This window comes from Macaca mulatta, chromosome X, assembly GCF_049350105.2.
Source record: "Macaca mulatta isolate MMU2019108-1 chromosome X, T2T-MMU8v2.0, whole genome shotgun sequence".
Taxonomy (NCBI): domain Eukaryota; kingdom Metazoa; phylum Chordata; class Mammalia; order Primates; family Cercopithecidae; genus Macaca; species Macaca mulatta.
This window is the reverse complement of record NC_133426.1, coordinates 140,120,789-140,142,874: the sequence shown is the minus strand read 5'-3', so window position 1 is coordinate 140,142,874 and position 22,086 is coordinate 140,120,789. Positions and strand designations below refer to the sequence as shown.

Here is a 22,086-nt window from a genome sequence, read left to right as displayed (position 1 = left end):
CCCCTGGATCTCAACTCCTCCACCTTCCTGGACATCCTATAATAATTTATCTCGTGCCTCCTTCCTCCTTCCAGAATGACAAAATTAGCATTATATTAGTCAGTGGGCTTCTGTGCCAGATAGCTCAGTTGTTTAGGGCAGTGTATTCAGATTGTGTTCCATAGGGAATGTGGGAGAGGTGCTGTGGAGGTTGTTCTAAGTCCCCCATTCCTATTTTAACCAGAGCAGCTCCATTTTTAAAAATCTTCTTCACATATTGGTCTTCTAAGTAAGATTTCACTTAAAGGGGTCCAACTGCAAAAATAACAAAAATCTTAGATGCCCTTAAAGCTAACGTTAAAGGCTTAAATCCATGTGAGCCATTTCTTAATTTGAGTGGTCAATGGAGGTACTAAATGTCTATAATACACAAGGAAGTCACAGCATGCCCTCCAGTCCCCATCAGCTGCTTTCTAAAATGAACTGTGGGTCAGAATGGAGACCAAATGGGAGAATGTGAATGGCTTGGTGGTAACATTATTGAAGTGATAGCTAAAGGCCCATGCTGTAGTACTAGTGAACCAGAAGTGGCTTCTTTGAAGCTGATGACCAGCATATATGAGTTTTCTTTGCCCATGTCATTAGGATTCTAACAAAATCCAATGAGAACAAAGTACTGAGCTGAGCTCTTTTGTCTTAAACTAGCTTGTCTATATGGTGCAGTCTTGTGTTAACTGGCCCACACAAATGTTTGGTCTTGGTCCTTTAATCCCATGGCTATTTGAGATCTAGCGTTCAACTGTAAATTTATTTGACACATAGCAAGAAATGTTTCCAAATTCTGTATGGGCTCAGTGTTGATACACAGTTAAGGTAAAATGATAATAAGGAGATTAATTCTGTATTCCTAACTATGTGCTTTCATTAGATAGTGACCACAGTGATTTTACGTAGCAACTGTTAAGTGGAGTGTCTCCAACAGAGTTCTAATTAATATCCAAAATAAAGATTACATATTATTCATATACACTGGATCTTATTGGATAATTTCTTAAGTATGGTTTTCTTTTCCTTGTTTAATAAGTTGATCTAGATTTTTTTTTCATAGTCCCTACTTTGCTAAGTCATCACTTCTCAGTGTAATATCTGTTCTGTATTATGGGCAAGCAGCTGACGAAACCAAATAAAAGCTAAGAGAATTACTCTTCTGATATGCCACAAAAATGAAGTACAAGTTCAGGTTAGTTACATTCCCGGTCACTGAGGATTCTTATGGTTATTATCATGATATCACTGTTATTAAACTTTGAAGCATCACAAAGAATTGGTGAAGAGCCAAAAGACTGAAGACTGGCACAATTATTTACCCTCACCTTCAATAAGGGATGGAAATTGGATTCTGGAAGCCACAAACCAGAAAGTCTGGTGTCACATCCTAATGAAATTCTAGATTAGATTCTTGGAGAGCATGAGCTCTTGGAAGCAGCCATGGTGGTTACAAGTAGCCACTGTGGACTTACTCAGAACTAATCAGGCCATTTCTCCTTATACGAGCACGCATGCACATGCCTTATTGATCAGAGGATCGGCATAGACATGCTGGGTCTCAATTTCAGCAAGGTGTTTGACAGAGATTCCTATGATTTGTCTTAAAATAAGTAAGGAGAAATATTGGCTAACTGATCATCTAGTTGGATAAATGCGTAGCTAATTATTTATCAAATATGAAATGTATCAATATCAGCCCAGAGTGAGTCCTTTAGTTATTAACTTTGTGCCTAGCCCCTTATTGCCTAAAGTTTTTGCTAGTGACTTAACTGAAGATAGAGAAGGCATACTTCTAATATTTAGTGACTGCATGATGCTAGGTGGGGTTAGTGAATACATAGATAACACAATTGGGATGCAAAAATATCTCAGTAGGCTGCAATCACAGGAAAAAGCTAGCAGGGTAATATCCCCATGGGGTTAAATGTGAAGTATTACATGTAGATTCACAAACATGAGTGCCTAAGCATGATAGGGGAAACCCAACTTAGCACACATGTTAGTTTTTAGTTATGATGGAAATAGCTATGAAACCTTCACTGACCCAAAACAATATCCCCCAAATATTGTGGTAATTTAGTAACTCTCTTGATGTTGTTGCCATTTTTTGTGGGAAGAGAAAGATACAGATTTACATGTATGTTTAGGTGGGAGAGGGAGAGACATGGAAGTGACTAGAAAAATACTCTCCACCCTGTTTAAAGGTTAAAAAGGACTGTTTTGGGATTGTGATGTTCACTGCTCCACATGAGTTTTTGTTAACGCCAATACTACCTGTTTTAGTTGTAAAGCATCACTGGTATGTGACTGAGAGTCTCAGTGAGATGTTTGAGAGCCAAAACACTGGATTATTTAGTTTGAGGGAAAGAACAAAGGCTTTAGAGCCAAATAGATCTGTATTTAATTCTTAGATTTGTCATTTTGTAGTTACTTGGCTTTAGGTCAAATTACTTAACTTTCCTATACTCATGCTTCCTAATCTGTGAAATGGGTATACTATCATCTATCTTGAAAAGTTAAGACAAATATTAGGGATAATGTATGTGGTAGGCACTCAATATAATTCTAGGTACTGTTTTTCTTCATATTCTTACAATATGAAGGGTTAGCATAAGGGCAAGTCAAGAGTGACCTTTTTTTTTTTTTTTTTTTTTTTTTGAGACGGAGTCTCGCTCTGCCACCCAGGCTGGAGTGCAGTGGCCGGATCTCAGCTCACTGCAAGCTCCGCCTCCCGGGTTCACGCCATTCTCCTGCCTCAGCCTCCCGAGTAGCTGGGACTACAGGCGCCCGCCACCTCGCCCGGCTAGTTTTTTGTAGTTTTTAGTAGAGACGGGGTTTCACAGTGTCAGCCAGGATGGTCTCGATCTCCCGACCTCGTGATCCGCCTGTCTCGGCCTCCCAAAGTGCTGGGATTACAGGCTTGAGCCACCGCGCCCGGCCAAGAGTGACCTTTTAAGTGACTTGAGTATCTGTGCCTCAGTTTATCAATTTCTGGAATGGAGAGACTACAACTTTTCTAGTTTGGAGTGTTGTTTAAATGATTTAAAAATTCTAAATATAATAATCTAAATTCTAAAGATTCTTGGAAAAATATATCTAGCCAACCTTCAACAGATTTTTGAACTATTTAAAGATTAGTTTGGCTCAAAGTGACTGAATGGAAAATGAAGATGATTTTGCGTGTGTGCGTGTGTGTGTGTGTGTGTGTGTGTGTGTGTTTAAATTAAGTTCTTCAGATTTTCCCAAGTTTGAACTCTGCCCTAAAGTAGAGGCTCTATAAATAGGCAGGCTGCCCTTGGAGTACAGCTTAGAGATTTTACCACATGATCCAGAAGTCCCATTTTAATCTTCAGCCCCACCAGGACCTTTCATGGAAGGATGGTATCAAGTGGAGAGACTTCAGAGCTATAAAGTTCAGGGCAAGTTAATCTGCATTCCTTTTGCATTTTGCTCTCTGGTTGAAGATGGTGAGAGGTTCCTATATTTAAAACCCGGCTGACATGATATCCTTATTGGCAGATGTCTCACAGGAGGTATTTAGAATGATTTTAAGCAGCATATAATATGTTTGTGAGTGTGTGTGTATTTCACATGCCAACAGAGCAGAAAGAATTCACGGGGCTTGTGGCTACTGAGCTTTCTTGAGACACCATCACTCTCAGCTGTTGGGGTGATGTCACAGATACCAGTGGCACTGCCTAGGCCCAAATTCCCAAAGCTCTTTTTTTGCATTGCAGAGCCTAGGGCAGACCTACACCATAGGCTCTACCTTCAAAGAACTATGGAATTTGTTAGCCCCAGACTGGAACCAGTGACCACTTGTTGTCAGGCAAAAGGAAAGCTGCCCCCTGCCGCCTGAGCCTTTGTGCCTGCCTGGGATACCATGGAAAATGGGGAAGGAATCCAGACTCATTAATGAGCTAATACAAAAGATTAAGCCAAGCTAGAGGCAGTTTGTTATAGCTGCATATGGATGCTCGAAGGCGGTCAGAGCTGAAAGATCTCCAGACCAGAACCCAGTGGTGCTGCTGCCTTTGTTTGCCAGACACAAATATAGGATAAGGGTATCCCCGTGGGGAGCAATTTTCATATTGCCAATTTCTTTTTTCAGTTATGTCATTCCCTGAGCTATTGTGTGGCAAATTGATTGATCAGTAATTGCAATCTGATAACCCATGGTCCAAATTATTGTTAAAACTGCAGGTTTCATTAAAATATACTGAGATGGCGCTCAGATCTGAGCTTTTACTTGGTCGAATGGTCTTTGTTCTTGTTTGTTGTTCTTGGAAGTCACTGAAAACATGATTACTTCTATGACTCCTTTTCAAAATGAAATTCACAGGGAAAAATAAAAAGTAAAACACACACACACCCATATGTGTGTGTGTGTATATATATATCCATGTCATTTATTAGGAGTTATTTGTTGAATGCCCATTTTTTATGTAGTGCTGGATTTGATGGGGTCTGTTGATAAGGACATAGAGAATCCCCACACACACACACTCATCACGTATGCATATATCATCACCATTTGCATTCATTTATTCAATATTGAGCAGCTCTCTGTGCCAAGCACTGAGCATAGGGGCTGTAGACAAAGATACAGAGATAACTTAATTACTTTCAATGAGGGTGATGAAAACATGGCTACATTACTAGACTCCAAGGCACAGTGTGTCATAAAAGAAATATAAACCAAGTACTATGCTCGCCCGGAGAAGAGAAGGATTAATTCCTACTGAGGGAATTAGACAAGACTTTAAAAATAGGAGGTAGCCTTTAAGCCAGCCTTTGAAAGATGAGGAGAATTTTGACAGATCGAGATTGGAAGGAAGGATCTTCCTGGCAGAGGAATATGGCATGAGCAGTGGCTCAAAGACATGAAAGTACATCGATAGCCTTATGTGGCTGGGGAGCTGAGGCTACAAGCCAGATTGGAAGAGGACGTGGACAGTGAAAGATGAGACGGAAAAGGTGGTAAAAAATTTGGGAGGGCCATGAATAGCGTACTAAGGAATCTGAGCTTTACTCTGTGGCAGCACAGAGCACATGAAGGGCTTGAAGCATGAGAGTGACATGGTCAGATCAGTTAACATCAGTAATGTTAAGTGCCAGCAGCGCAAAGGGTGCTTTAGAGATCAGAAATTGGAGGCAAGGAGTCCAGTTAAGTGATAGTGTTTACAAGGCAAAGAAGGAAAGCTTGTTATTCAAATTCATTACCCTTCCTTCCCACTGCCTGATGGGAAAACGGAAGGGGTGTCCAACCTTTTGGCTTCCCCGGGCCATATTGGAAGAGGAAGAATTATCTTGGGCCACACATAAAATACACTAACACTAACGATAACTGACGAGCTACAAATAAAAATTGCCAAAAAAAAAAAAAAAAAAAAAAAAGAACCTCATGGTATTTTAAGAAAGCTTACAAATTGTGTTGGGCTTCATTCACTGCCATACCGGGCTGTGTGCAGCCCGTGGGCTGCGGGTTGGACAAGCTTGGTTTAGGAGATGAGAACCGCTTTGTCCCTGAAGTTGACTCAGTCATCTTTTGGCCATTAGCCAGGACATAGGAGAGGCTGGAGCAGGCAGTGGTTTGGGTCTCCGCAGAAAGTAGTAGGGTGTGGCCCTCCCACAGTAGACCAGTAGCTTCTCCAGGTCCCACAGTAGAAAATGAAAAGAAATTTCTAGTACCTGCAGAGATTTGTCCCTTATTGAATCTTTAGTAGAAGTTCTCACAATGAGGTATTTAGATTCCCTGATGAATGTGTTAACTATTACTTTTAATCAATTTGTTACACACTTTTTTTTAGTCAGAATTCCAATTAAATGTAGCTCCTTGGCTGTTGAATGTTGAGTGCCATCCATTCACTGAAGTCTCAAAAATTACCAAAACTGTGAGAAAGATCGAGAGAGATTATAGTGTTTTTCTTCAGCTGCCACTGTGGGTGCTTAGATGTGTTGGAGAGACTACTGTGTTTCGTGACAGCCTCACAAAGAAGAGTGGGGGCCCCAGAGGGAAGCAGTGACTGTTCGCCTTCTCCATACCTTCTCAGAACACATTTTCCTATTTGTTATCAACTCCTATGTCTTTCTAATTATGGCAGCTCCTTATAGCTGGTGCTGTTTCACTAGAACAGTCTCCAAGAACTTTACACATGTTATATATAAGACCTCGCTTGTTCATTTTACTCAAGCATGTGCTGACAAGGAGCTGACCTGACATTTCACCAAGATGCTCTGCCTTGTACTCGACACCGCCTCTTCTCTCCACCTTAGCACCCCGTGCCCTTGCTGGTCAGAGCAGATGCTGAGAAGACAGAACAGATGTCTCGGCTAGACTAAACTTGTCTGTCCCACTCACCACCGTATCTTCAGCTCTTTGAACAATGCCTGGTATATAATAAGTGACTGATAACTATTTATTGCATAAATAAGTGAAAAATTCTGTTCCTCTTTATCCCCAGTTTGGAGCTGTGTGGACAGGGTGAATATATTTTGCACATGGGACAGATATGAATTTTGGGGAGAAAATGTAGTGGCAGGTACAGAGAGAAGGCAAGAAAGTAGGGGGATTCTTTTTGCCATCAAAAAAGTTACAAAATGTTACATTGGGGTTTTGCTTTTCAGGTATGTACAGAATATTTTATTTCTTCAAGAAGTCATCTGGAATAGCCCTTCCTCTATTTTATTGAGAAATGCAGTGGAATAATACCACAGCTTCCCCATAAGTCTTCATTACATCAATTCAGAAGGTCCTCAACTTGCTAAGAACCTGGAAAATTCATGAACTCTCTTCCTGTTCAGTCACCCTTTTCTGACCTTCACTTGGGGGCTATGCTGTGGTTGTCATACAGTGGAATGATTTTTGACAGAGCCCCCAGGCTCTGGCCTACTCTCCACCTACTCTACCTATTCAGTCGCTATAAAATATAGTATTGAGCAAAGATGGGAAACCTACTTTATCTGTCAAAGCCTGAGTAATAGCAACTTTCATTTTCCTGTCCGCCTCCTTTCAACTCCAAGCTCAGCTTGTTGAGGCCTGAAGAGCAGAGCCAAAACAGCAATTCATGTGCGTATTTCTATCTAGACTCCAGTCTCCCTGGGTAGTGTAGTCCTGTGGTGATTCATGCCTCGAGTATAGATAGCTGGATATTGGGAAACTTCCTTATTTGCAGGATATAAAAGTGAATGAAGTGACTAAAATCTTTGGCATACCTGCCCCTATTGCATAGCTTTCTCGTGCTTTCCCTGAGGGAATCATTTCTGTGAGGAAGGACAGATGGGTCTGTGATCCTCTCTACTTTCAGCATATTCCCTGGACCTACTATGTCCTACTCTCACTTCTCTGTTGACATCACTAGGCCTGAACTCTCTTCTAGGTGGCCGATTACCAGTGCTTTCAGGTCATTCTTTGTACAATTCTGTCTGAGATCCTTTTCTGTCCCCATGTTGTTGCCCTAGTCCAGACCTGCCTTGCTTCACCATCAGTCCTGTGCTGGGCACAGGAACTAGAAAAATCAATGAGATAGTCACTGCCCTTGGCTTCTAGGGACCCACAATCTTTTTTTTTTTTGTCTTTGTTTTCTTATAGTACTATAGTCTTCAACTTACTTCTATTTATATTTTGCTTTATATATTTTCTTTTGTTGATCCAGAAACAATTTTTTGTGTAACTTTTTTCTCTGCCACAAAAAGACATGTTGCCTTCCTTTTATAAGTCCCATGTTTCCCTGACTCCCACTTCTGCCACCTTCTCTGAGAGAGAGGTACTTCTCTCCCCACAACTCCTCACTTTTTTTTCTTCCTATCCACCCACTCTCATCTTCCACATAATTTAAGAATTCCTCTTATAGGCTGATTTATTTTCTATGGTCTTAGTGACTCTATCTTAAAGGGAAAGTAATAGAAGAAATGATCTGGAAAAAGACAGTGATCAAGACCAAAGAGCATTTATCTGGGACTCACTTAGTGTTAGTCCTTGGCTGGGTGTCTCACAACCTCTAATGAAGAACACCATGCTTGCTATGTGCTCCTTTCTAGATGAAAAAAAAAAAAAGTCCATAATCGATAAATGCTTTTGGCTAGCAATGATGAGCAGCAGCAGCTTTTTTTTTTTTTTTTTTTTCAAAGCAAAAGCACCAGAAGTTTGGAAAGGAATTGCAAGTTGCGTTGTAATGCAACTGATCTCCTTCTTCCTGAGAAAGCTGGTTTCTCGCCAGAGTGTTCAATTCAGGCCCACGCAATCTGGGTGTATTTATAGAGGGCCCAACAAGGAAGAGAACACGATAAGCTTTCCTCCCCAGTATGGTAGACAATGGCAAACAATCGCCAGGTGAATGCTGTGGGGAGCCAAATGCCATTTAGGTATGTGAGAGCAGACATCTGCTAGACTGTGAGGCCTACCTGCCCCTCAAAGCAGTTGAATCCAGTCCGAAAAGTCAGAAATGTTATTCTGGATGATGGCAAGACCTCAGAGAGTTTTGGGGGCCCTGTCTGTGTGGGGGACATCTAGGAGATGAGACCTACTCTAAAGCTGTCTAATTCTTAACAACACAAAAATGTTAATAAGAAAATAAGAATGCAGCTGGGTGCTGTGACTCACACCTGTAATCCCAGCACTTTAGGAGTCCAAGGTGGGTGGATCACTTGAGGTCAGAAGTTTGAGACCAGCTTGGGCAACATGGCGAAACCCCGTCTCTACTAAAAATACAGAAATTTGCTGGGCATGGTGGCAGTCACCTGTAATCACAGCTACTTGGGAGGCTGAGGCACGAGAATCACTTGAACCTGGGAGGCAGAGGTTGCAGTGAGCCAATATCATGCCACTGCACTTCAGTCTGGGTGACAAATTGAGATTCTGTCTCAAAAAAAAAAAAAAAGAAACAAAGAATCCCTGCAGCATTTAAGTGTTTTAACACTTTTGAGACCCATAAATATAAATGTTTTATTTGCATTATCACATTTATTTCACACATATATTAAAAAATTAATGCATTATATGTATGTGGAATAAAGCCTGTAAGAATGATATCAAAACATTAGCAGCATTACAGTAATTTTCGTTTCCTTTTTATATCTCTGCCCAAATGCTTTTTAAAATTATTTTTTTAAATCAGAAAAAACAATAAATCTATAGGCTCATACATGTAAATGTTTTATTTACATTATCACATTTCTCACCACTATCCTTTGATTAATAATATCCACTATTAATTATAACTAGCTACCATTACAGGTGGGCACCTGTAATCCCAGCTACTCAGGAGGCTGAGGCACGAGAACTGCTTGAAACCAGAATGCGGAGGTTGCAGTGAGCCAAGATCATGCCACTGCCCTCCAGCCTGGGCGAAAGAGCAAAACCCTGTCTCAAAAAAAAAAAAAAAAAAAAAAACCATAAAAATAAAAGCAATCCAAATGTCCATCAATAGCAGATTTATTATGGGAACTATGCTGTTTCCATACAATGGAGTAATCTGCAGACGTTTAAAAATATTTTTTAAAACACATTGTGCATAGAAAGATACTTATCATATATTACTAAGTAAAAAGCAATGCAGACTATGAGACAGTAGTAAAGTACAATCCAATTTTTTAAAAAATTAGCGTGTATATATATATATGTATGTAGAATGAAGTCTGTAAGAATTATATCAAAACATTAGCAGTATTACAGTAGTTTTCATTTTTTCATTTCCTTTTTTACACCTCTCTGTACTCTGCCCAAATCCTTTTTTTTTTTTTTTTTTTGAGATGGAGTCTTGTTCTGTTGCCCAGGCTGGAGTGCAGTGGTGCGATCTCGGCTCACTGCAAGCTCCGCCACCCGGGTTCACACCATTCTCCAGCCTCAGCCTCCCCAGTAGCTGGGACCACAGGCGCCCCCAAATACTTTTTAAAAATTATTTTTTTAATCAGAAAAAATAAATCTATTTTCATTTAAAACAAATCAACTTTTTGAAATAGATAAAGACAGATGTAAGATTGAAGCCACGCTGGACCAAACCAAAGCTGTTCCTCCCTGTTCCCCAACTGAGCTGTATTCATCTCTATTGGCTGTCTCAGAAGCAGCCTAGCTTCTGTGAGGAGGCAACAGCAGTATCGCTCGGTCTGGTGGCCTGGTGACCTCCTGACCAGTGCATACTGACCCAGTGTTTCAGCCTCATAGCCTAGGAGTCATCCCCTTAATTCTGAGGGCAACACCAAGGACCTTTTAGAGACATGGTCCCAGGGGCAGCCCCCATGATCTACACCACCCAGGATTCGAGCTGACAGGCACACTCAGAGATGTGTGTACAGTGAGAGGTAGCCTCCATGCATCTGAACTTCTCAGAATAACCCAGTATGATTCTGTCATTCACAAATGGGCCCAAATATTTTAGAATCTATTTCTATTTTTGGCCTGCCCAACCCCTTAGGGAAATAAATTCCTTAGTATTTGATATGCAAAGTAGGGCCTCCCTTTATCTAACCCCAAACCATCTCTTTCAAGTTCAAGGGGATACCCCTCAAACTCTAGTATTCTAGACTTAAGTTTGTAGTAACTCTACCTATCACGTTGTATGCACTTCTTTTCTTTCTCTTTCCTTTCCTTTCTTTCCTTCCTTTCCTTCCTTTCCTTCCTTCCTTTCCTTCCTTTCCCTCCTTTCTTTTCTTTCTTTCCTTCTTTCTCTCTCTTCTTTCTTTCTTTCTTTCTTTTTCTTTCTTTCTTTTTTTTCTTTTCTTTTCTTTTCTTTTCTTTTCTTTTCCTTTCTTTCTTTTTGATGGAGTCTCACTCTTGTTGCCCAGGCTGGAGTGCAGTGGCGCAATCTAGACTCACTGCAACCTCCGCCTCCCAGGTTCAAGCGATTCTCCTGCCTCTGCCTCCCGAGTAGCTGGGATTATAGGCATGCGCCACCAAGTCCGGCTAATTTTTGTATTTTTAGTAGAGACGGGGTTTCTCCATGTTGGTCAGGTTGGTCTTGAACTCCCAACCTCAGGTAATCCGCCTGCCTCGGCCTCCCAAAGTGCTGGGATTACAGGCATGAGCCACCACGCCCAGCCTCTATGCACTTATTTTCTTTTCCCCTTCAGTCATCATATTTTCAGACTCAAGAAGCCAGTGATTTTAGTTTGTCCCTATATGGCTTTGCTTTGTTCTCCATCCTTCATTATTTTATTTCACCTTCTCTGGACATTTTCCTGTTCTATTTTGTCTTCTTTAATGTGCCACCAGCAGAACATAACCCCAAATATTCTGGGAATAAGGTACAGTAGCACATATATGGTAGTGCTAAAAACAGTTACTGCAGCTTGAAAGCAACTTCTTTCTTAGTGGGTTGCTAGGTGCAGACATTCACAAGTTCAGCTTTCAATGGGAGAACAGTGATCATGAAAGAGCTGTGAATGCTGGTCTGTTTTTCCTTACCTTAGAGATGTATATGTGGCCTCCATTTTATATTGTCTATACTAAGATCCAATGGAACCCCAAACTAAGTTTGATTGTGGGGCAAGGTGGGTAGGGTGCAGTGGGAAATCCCTCAAATCAGTGAAATAAACGCTGATTCCAAATGTAACATACAGGCTCTATGGAATAAGACAGCTCTAATCTCTGAAAGACCAAAGATAAGGCCATCTGACAGCTTTGCAACGTCAGAGACTTTCAGTCATTCCTTTACACACGTGTAAAACCTTCAGACGTTCTTGAGAAAATAACCTTTATTTCAAAAAATAGCTTTGAAGTTTGAAAATCAAAGCAGGCCAGCTGTTTCTCAGCACAGAAAGAATTTTTCCTAAACTGCTAGAAAGCTAATAAGGATTTCAAAGGGCAGTGATCACTTACTCTAATGCCCACGGTCCAGGGAGCACCAGGGGTAGAACAAGCTGTTTACTGCAACTAACACATGAACTAGGGAGTGTGCCAGACCTTCCTCTGTGTTTGTCCATCTTTTCCTGTGTCCCAGTATCTAGTTTCTCTCCTTTTTTCCTTACCATCCCCTGGCCTCTCTCTTTCTATTCCCTACCTTTTGTTTTCTTTTCCTAATCTCTCTGTCTCCTCCTTCCTGACGTTGTTTTTTTTTTTTTCTTTGAGACAAAGTCTTGCTCTGTCGCCCAGGCTGGAGTGCAGTGGCACCATCTTGGCTCACTGCAACCTCTGCCTCCCGGGTTCAAGCAATTCTCCCACTTCAGCCTCTCGAGTAGCTGGGATTACAGGTGTGCATCACCATGTCTGGTTAATTTCTGTATTTTTAGCAAACACAGGGTTTCACCATGTTGGCCAGGCTGGTCTCAAACTCCTGACCTCAAGTGATGCACCTGCCTCGGTCTCCCAAAGTGCTGCGATTAGAGGCATGAGCCACTGCACCTGACCTGGACATCTTTTTTTAACCTCCTCATTCCCCAAACTTGGTATAGCATACACCTGGAATTTTGTTTTAATTTACTATACCTATTCAATGGAGTTTTCCTTTCCCTGTCCTTATTTTTCTTAAAGAAAACAAGGTGAATGTTTTTTATTTCTTCCACAAACACAAGCAAAAAAAAAAGCTAAACTAAATCAAGCAGCTTCTTACTTGTGTGTGGCCCCAGTTGATTTTTTTCCCCTGTGGGTCAGTGGCCCTTGATAGAAAAAAAGGTCCCCACTCTTGCACTAAGGGGTCTTGCCAATTTAATTCTTCTTCAGAAAAGGAGATGAATAACAGTATGGACAATTAGTTACTGTGGGTGGGAGAAGGAATTTGGCTGCAGGCAATTTTCTTTGGAAAGAGATAGGATGGCACAAGAGGTTGAAATAGTTCTACTTGTGAAAAATAGAGGGTATGAAATAACTTGGTGGAAAGTTCAGCTGAGAACAGGAGCATCTGGGGCTTATTCATGGTTTTTCAGAAGTTTTTGAAGCTTTTTTATTAGCTGGGTTGACCTCAGATTGAGGAGGAGATTTTTCAAATGTTAAACAGTTTTTTCTTTTGCATTCCTAAAGTCATATTGTGTTCAGCTTGTTAATATCTGCACAGGGGGCCTTCGGCAGAGGCTGCCAGATCAGCGTGCTTTTGGGACATAGTTCCCTATAGCTGGTATTTCCCTTTCTTGTTGAGGATTTGCATGTGTCTCTTTCATCCATGCATACAGCAGATTCCTCCACAAATAATTGCATTTGACATCACAGTTGTTAGAGAAAATGCAGGGGAGGGGGAAAAGCCTCCCTTTCGTCCACACTGAGACAGCTGGAGGGAGGAAGCAGGTTAGACAGGGAAATACGTAAACATACCTGGAATGTAGCAGCAGGTAATTCTGTCTGTGTTAGTCATGATAATAACTTGCATGTTGGAATATCAATAGTGTAGATTCCAAGATGTCTAGGATTTAGAAAGGAACAAAGAAACTACCACATATCAACACCTAGCATATCACTGATTTACTGTGCCTAAGACAGGAAATATTGGCAAAGGTGTTTAGTTAGGATCAATGGAGTATGTTCCAAGGTGCCTTCCCCAAATATTTTTTACAGAAGAACTTTAGGCAATTTATTTCCAGCTTCTGGTGGCAGGGGCAAGTGCACCCTGCTGGGAAACTGAAATCTGGCTCCTGATAGACTGGCAGGAGTAGGGGGCCAGTGTCAGATTGCACTTGCACTCCCAGTAGAAGTTAGTGGAACCCTCAGAAAGGCACACTCTCCAAAAAGGAGTATTTGTTCAAGGCATGACGGTATTGAGAACAGCAAAAAATAATCGATCCACTAACACTGTGACCAGAAGTAACTTTCTATGTTAGAAATTAACCAGTACTGCCTAAACAGAAGCCCTCATTCTTAATGGTCTGCAAAATGTTCCGTGGCTAAAACTTTTGGAGGTAAGTCAGTGATTTGATTTTTTTTTTTTCCTATTAACTGCCAGGCCTACAAAGTTTTTGTGCAAGTAAAATAATTTAAACAAGTTTTCCAAAATTTGACAAATGTTTGGAGCTGTTCTGACACAGACGTTCTGTGTTCTGTATTTGGTTTATGGTCTATGCCAGGCTCCTTGATTAACAGGTAGAGGACATACCCACAGTTTAATAGATCAACGCATAGTATTTGAGTTCTTACTCTAAATGTTTATTGTTTATTCGGTCACTGAGTGTCAAGTACTTGGGTAGGCCCTGGGAGAGACACAAAGATGAATCAGACACAGTACCACCCTCAAAAAGCCTTTGGCCTCATAGAAGAGACAGATACAGACACAAATAATTACAATACAAGGCAGAATGTGATTGAGATTTTAAGACAAGTCCAAACAGAATGTTGTATGAGCACAGATGAAATGATTAGATTCACTTGCAGGAATTGGGGAAGAATTTATGGAAGAAATTACATATGAGATGGTTCCTGGAAGATAATCAGAATTTCAATAGGAGAGATCACTCAAGGCTAAGAGAATAGCGTGGACAAAGCACAAAGGTGTGAAACTGTGTGGCATATCTAGAGAATGTTGATTAGCGAAGATGTGTGCGGCGAATTCTGGGAGTTGAGGTTGGGATAGTCAAGTGGAAGTATACCGTGGGCAGTTATAAATTTGAGTTAGGAGCCTGAGGGAAAAGTCTAGACAGTAGAATTTTTACTTAAAACAAGCTTGTCCAACCCACGCCCCACGGGCCACATGTGGCCCAGGACAGCTTTGAATGTGGCCCAACATAAATTTGTAAACTTTCTTAAAACATTATGAGACTTCTTTGCGATTTTTATTTTTTTGCTCATCAACTACCGTTAGTGTTAGTGTATTTTATGTGTGGTCCAAGACAATTCTTTTTCTAGTGTGGCCCAGGGAAGCCAAAAGATTGTACACTCCTGATTTAAAAGTCTGAAAAGTATCATTCCCTGTGAACCACATGCCTTGAGGAACAATATTAGAACTCAGCATCTGTTCTTTGGGGATCCACAACTAAATTTGAAGCAAGGCATTCGTATACATCTACACTGGAAAACAGAACGACCTAAGTATCGTATGATGCAGTGTACATGGGCACCAGCCAAGAGTGGATGCAGGAGAGCACAATACATTATTGGTAACTTGTCATTTTTGAGGCCAACTTGGAGTTGGTCCAAGTTGCTATGCCCCCACTCCAACTCATGTGTCACTCCCTTCCTAGACAAATACTGACACAAACCACAAACAGACTTCATTCATCAGCACTAGTGTTTGGGAGGGAAGTAGACAGAGGAGAAAAGACTGGCAGGCAAGGGAACAAGCAATTCATTTTTAGGCTTGAGAATAAGAAAATTAACTGGTCATAAATTCTAGGTAATCAGTTTTTCTCTTGTTTTGTCGTGAATAAAGGAGGTGTTCACATTTTGAAAGTAACACCTCGTAGTACAAAATGGAATAAGCAGGCAAACCAAATTCATTCTTTGCTTTTGTAAAGTGTGAGAAAGGGAAGTTTTTCTGACCCATACATAGATTCCCTAAAGGACAAAAACCCTTCTCATTATGAACACATAGGTACCTGACACTTCATGCTGCATTGAAAATAGATTTAATTAAAATATTTAGTAATGACTCATTTTGAGGGCCAGGTATTTACATATCATGATTTTGCCTCTAAGAATTTCATAGATTTAAAAGATAATGTGACCAGGCACGGTGGCTCACACCTGTAATCCCAGCTTTCTGGGAGGCTGAGGTGGGAGGATCACTTGAGCCCAGGAGTTTGGGACCAGGCTAGGCAACATACCGAGACCCTGTCTCTACAAAAAATAAGAAACTTATCCAGCCTTGGTGGCATGCACCTGTGTTCCCAGCTACTTGAGAGGCTGAAGTGGGAAGATCGCTTCAGCCAAGGTCGAGGCTGCAGTGAGCCGTGATCATGCCACTGCACTCTAGCCTGGGTGACAGAGAGAAACCTATCTCTAAAAAAAATTTATTTTAACAAATAAATAATATAAAAGAGAATCTTTGGTGAATTAATGTTGTCCCCAAAAGAATTTTCTTCTGGACAACATTATGCAAGTCCCCATGGATGACTTTAGAGGGGAAGTCCTGGAGAAGAGTCTAATTTCCCACAAGTGAACTTCCTAGCCCTCCCTTTGAATCTGGTTGGCTAAGGCATCTGCTGCCTTTTTTAAAATTATTTTTTTTTTTTGTTTGTTTTTTTGAGACGGAGTCTCACTCTGTTGCCCAGGTTAGAGTGCAGTGGCACGATCTTGGCTCACTGCAACCTCCGCCACCCGGGTTCAAGCGATTTCCAGCTAATTTTTGTATTTTTAGTAGAGACAGGGTTTCACCATGTTGGCCAGGCTGGTATCAAACTCCTGACCTCTAGTGATCTGCCCGCCTCAGCCTCCCAAAGTTCTAGGATTACAGGCGTGAGCCACCACACCGTGCATCTGCTGCCTTTTAAAGCATCATTCTTCCCATTTGATTTTCATCACCCTATACTACAGGGACCAGTGCACCTGTCTTGTATTGGAAAGGAAATAAATGTCAAAGTGAGAACAAAATAAGGACAATTGGCTCATTCCAAGTTTGTGTGGGACTGGAGAACAATTGCTTTTCCCAGCGTGTTTGGCAGGGGATGGTGGGAAGGCAGCTGCATGGGGAAGAAGTGTTAAATTGTGGCTTGTGTTCATATCCACTGCAGCTATCATCCCTTTAAATCACCCCCAAATAATGCCAAGTTCTTATTTAGAAGTAAGTTTTTCAGAGAGTCTGCCATCTGAATAGTGAGGGGAGATCTGCTAGTGAGAAGCCATGCAAATCACCCTCCCCTACCACAAAACAGGATCAGTGCAACAGCAGAGGTTTGGGGCTCCAAAGGATTCCATTCTGAATAAAATGTAATTGCAATGACTTTTGGGCATGAAAGATCCTGTGGCCATTTATTTATTTAGTTTTTTAGAGACAGAGTCTCCCTCTGTTGCCCAGGCTGGAGTGCAGTGGCGTGATCTTGGCTCACTACAACCTCTGCCTCCCAGGTTCAAGCGATTCTCCTGCCTCAGTCTCCCGAGTACCTGGGACTACATGTGCATGCCACCATGCCCGGCTAATTTTTGTATTTCTAGTAGAGACAGGGTTTCACCATGTTGGCCAGGACTGGTCTCGAACTCCCGACCTCAGGTGATCCACCTGCCTTGGCCTCCCAAAGTGTTGGGATTACAGGCGTGAGCCATTGTGCCTAGCCCCTGTGGCACTTCTTAAAGGAGAGTTTGCCCTGACCTCCTTGGCCAAAGTTCACATCTGGTAATTGCATCTGTTGACACTGGCTTCCCTTGTTCTTTCAGCTGTGTACAATATTGGCTCTCTCGCATCCTGTCTTAGACTGTTCTATAGTGTTGCTATGTGCTATTAAATAGCAATTGCATTTCACCAAGCAGAGAATGCATGTGGAAATCCTTTGGGAGAAGTGTGCTATAGAAATGTTGGATTGACAATGTTTTTTTTCTTTTGTGAACCAGGAAGTGTAAGTGTAAGAAACAGATTTAAACACTGTTTGGAATAATTGTTAGTGTGTACAACAGAGTAAGCAATGACCATATGCAAGGCTAGGTATGTCAGGGCTCAACAGGACCCATTAGAGATAGGGAAATGAAAACAGAATATTTTTTAAAAGTAATTTTAGTGAGTGGGCTTATAGTTCAGAATAACATATAAAGAATTTTGGAGTTTTCTGGAAAGTAGACAGCCTCTATTTGAATGGGCCTTTGCAATTTACGAAGTGTTTTTTTATGTACACACACTGAATTCCCATAACCCTGTGAGATAGGTATAACTCTTACCCTGATTTCACAACATAGGAAACTAAGGATTCGTGAGGTTCAGGGATCTGCATAAGGTCTCACTTCTAGCAAGTAGAAGAAACAAAATAGATGGGAACCCAGGTTTTCTGACCTTAAATCCTTTGTCTGTTCAGCACACCATAACTAGATGAGTGTGTTGGCTGTGGTTTGATGAATGGAGTGTGAGTCTGGCATACTTTCTTAGGTATATTTTAAACTTTGAATGACTAGAATTCCTGGAGATTCTGGGAAGCTCAGTTGTTTTTTGACATCTGAAGGTTAGGACCAAAATTTCAAAATGTTAAACTTTTTTAAAATACAGTTTAACGGCCGGGCGCGGTGGCTCAAGCCTGTAATCCCAGCACTTTGGGAGGCCGAGACGGGCGGATCACGAGGTCAGGAGATCGAGACCATCCTGGCTAACATGGTGAAACCCCGTCTCTATGAAGAAATACAAAAAACTAGCTGGGCGAGGTGGCGGGCGCCTGTAGTCCCAGCTCCTCGGGAGGCTGAGGCAGGAGAATGGCGTAAACCCGGGAGGCGGAGCTTGCAGTGAGCTGAGATCCGGCCACTGCACTCCAGCCTGGGCGACAGAGCGAGACTCCGTCTCAAAAAAAAAAAAAAAAAAAAAAAATACAGTTTAACATTTCTAAAATAGACTTCCCTACCTTGTCACATGATTGCTTTCTCCTGTAGATGGGGGTGCTTTAAGTTGTCTTTTAAACTCTTTTAAACTGCTGCTGGGCTTGCCTATGTCCCAGAGACCTCCAGGCTTCACAGCATAACTCAAATAAGTGCGTCTATCTGGTCCATTTTCACTTTCTTGTCACTTTCGTGTCGTTGGATAAAAGGGTTTTGCATAGGTAAAGAGTTAGTATACCTTAGCAATGACTAATTTCTACAGAGCAAGGAGTTTACTCATCTGATAGGATGCTCTCGTAGAGATTTATTATTATTAAATATTGGCTGTGGGATGAAAAAGAGATATTTCAGAAGAGCAGAAATTTCATTTTAAAAAGTGTCAACTTGAACTTCATGGAGTTAATGTGTCTCCTGGCTGATGGCATGATTATAGGTGGTTGAATGCTAGGACAGGGGAGGAGTCTGGTATGGTATTGCTGGCTGAAAGATAGCTAGCTTCCTACTGGGTTTTGACTCCAAGGGCAGGTATTTTAATCCAAGCTTGAGTTCCTCACTTGTCACACAGACTAGCATAATCTCTTCATTTTGCAAATACATTTTTGGTTACTTTATTGAGGTATAATTTATATCTCATAAAATTTACCTATTGTAAATGTATAATGCAAAATGTTTTCCTGAATTTATACAATTGTGCAACCATCACCCCAACCCAATCTGGAACATTTCCATCACCCCAACAAGTTGCCCCATTCCTGTTTTCGGTCAATCCTCATTCCCACCCCAACCCCAGGCAACCGCTAAGGACTTTCTGTCCTTATAGATTTGCCTTTTCTGAATATTTCATGTAAATTGAATTCTACAAGATGTAATCTTTTGTGTCAGGCTTCTTTCATTTAGCATATTGTTTTTCAGGTTAATCTGTGCTGTAGCATGTATCTATACTTTGTTCCTTTTTATTGCTGAGTAGCATTCCATTGTACAGGTATACCACATTTTGTTAAAAATATTCATTCACCAGTTGATGGACATTTGGATTGTTTTCTGATTTGGACTGTATGAATAGTGTCACTGTGAACATATACATACAAATCTTTGTGTAGATGTAATATTTGCACTTCTTTGAAGTAGATACATAAGAGTGTAATGGCTTGGTCATATAATAAATATATGTTTAACTTTTTGAGAAACTGCTAAACTATTTTTGCAAAATGACTGTACCATTTTACATTCCCACTAACCATGCATGAGGGTTCTTTTTATCCATATTCTATTCTACATATGGTATTGTCATTCATTGATTATAGACTTTCTGGTGGGTGTGTAGTGGTATCTCACTGTGGTTTTAATTTGCATTTCCCTAGCAACTGATGATATTAAGTGTCTCTTTATAAGCTTATTATCCACTTGTACATATTCTTTCATGAAATGTCTATTCAAATGGTTTTTAATAGATATTTTATAGTTTCAATGGGGAGAAAAAAGTGGAAAGAATATGACTGTGCCAGGAGATTTTTTGCATTCTCCCCTCCTAAGTATTAATCAGTCTTTGTTTCTTTTTGTAGTTGGCTTTGGGGGTTTTGTTTGTACTGTTCTGAGCAAGTAAAGGACTGACATGGTCCATAGCAATTCACTGAACTAAACAGAATTTCTATATGGAGTAGGAATAGAGTTTCTCTTCTCTAGAGCAGAGGTAAAGTTACTTTAAACTGCTTTGGGTGAGATGTTACAAAGTGCTTTCATATGTATAATCTTATTGACTCTCTGTAGTTGTTTCATGAGGTACGTGCTTTTATGATCTGCTCTTTACGGGTGAGACTCTGATTGGATAAGTGACTTATACCAGGATCATCAGTTGGTAAATTGGTAGAGCTGACTCTTGACCCCAGGTCTTCAAATCCTCTACTCTTTCTGCTATAGCTGGCAATCACACTTAAGGTCCACTTTATTTTCATGTATTGGAACTCTGGCAAAGCCCAGACCGGCACCTTCAGGATATCACACGTGGGAATGGCTGCTGGGTAAACTTTCAGGAAGTGTTTCCTCCCATACCTGAGTAAATGGCTTTGCCCTTTTTCCTTGGCCCAGATGTCTGGATCTCTGTGTTATGGACAACCTGATTGTAATCTGGAAACAATGAGTACTCAGAACATCTGTTGAGAGAAGGAAATCTAATAGATGAGATGGCATATTCTGATTGGAGATTATTTTAGGAACAAATCAGTTTACATAAAACCAACTAAACAATGTTTAATTGACAAAATGCTAAGGCATAGGTCAAAATATTGTTTAAAAATTATTAAAGGTAGAAATGAGAATACTAATGTATTTATTACTGGAGAAATTACATTAAAATATATTATATTCAGTGCTCCCTAAGGTTTTAAGAAAGTTTTATTGGTGTGGGGAGTGTGTGAGTAATAGTTCTGTATCACTCAGGGGCTCATTTTAAAGCTTTTTATCTGTTTGGCCTCATAAATCATTGAACATGCATGATAATTTCAGTATTTAATATGCATATGAAAATTCCCATATTGCCTCACATACTCAAATATAGCATGCATGCACACACACAGACACACACCCATCGTTTGTTAGATGGTATTCTTTGGTTGGGTTGAAAATATGGTTATTATTACTGGGGCATATAAGAGAAATATAAAGCACAGTCCCTTCTCCTGTAAAGCTTACAAGTTATGGAGCACTGAATGTTCCCACAGAAAGAACAATTAGAAAATCGTATAAGGCAGAACCTAAGAAACTGCTAATTTGGGCACAAAAACAGTAAGAATTATGAAAAGGAAGAAATTACTGGAAGCTGCGTGCTGTGGCCAAAGCAACTAGCATAGTGTTGGACTATCTATCTATTTAGCTATCAACTAATCCATCATCATCTATCTTAAACTTTTAAAATTACATATGTTCATTGGAGAAATCTAGAAATTATATATAAGTAAAAATAAGTTAATCTACCCCTAATCCTACTACTCAGAGATAGCCACTCTTTGAGCACATATATTGTGTTGCTATTAAAGTAACAAGTGTTGGTGGGGTATGCTGGCTCACACCTGTAATCCCAGCACATTGGGAGGCCGAGGTGGAGGGATCACATTAGGTCAGGAGTTCGAGACCAACCTGGCCAACATGGCGAAACCCCGTTTTTACTAAAAATATAAAACCTAGCCAGGCATGGTAGTACACATCTATAATCCTAGCTACTTGGGAGGCTGAGGCACGAGAATCACTTGAACCCAGGAGTCAAAGGTTGCAGTGAGCTGAGATTGCACCACTGCATTCCAGCCTGGGCAACAGAGGGAGACTCTTGTCTCAAAAAAAATTTTTTTTTAAATTTTTTAAAGTGGTAAATGTTAATTGTTTTAAAAATAACCCAAAATTCCTGTATCCTGAAAAAAAAATCATTATCACTCATTCATTCTGGCAGTATGTCCTAAAGTATGTTCCACAGAACTTGTGTTGGTGTGTTTTTTTCTTTATAAGTGCTCCTTCAGCAAGAACATGAAAAATGCTCACATCATTGAACAATTGGTAAATATAAGTTAAAACCACAATGAGATATCACATCATACCCAATTAGAATGGCTACTATAAAAAGAAAAACAGAAAATAGGAAGTGTTGGGGAGGATGTGGAGAGACTGGAACCCTTGTGCACTGTTTGTGAGAAAGTAAAATGGTGCAGCTC

The 22,086-nt window shown here is 40.6% G+C and overlaps 1 protein-coding gene across 3 annotated transcripts in view; it reads left to right on the top strand.

Annotated features, from left to right (window-relative positions):
• The window catches only part of GPC3 (glypican 3), a 455,475-nt gene that overhangs the window by 341,965 nt on the left and 91,424 nt on the right, over positions 1-22,086 (top strand). The gene's annotated exons all lie outside the window — the stretch shown is intronic.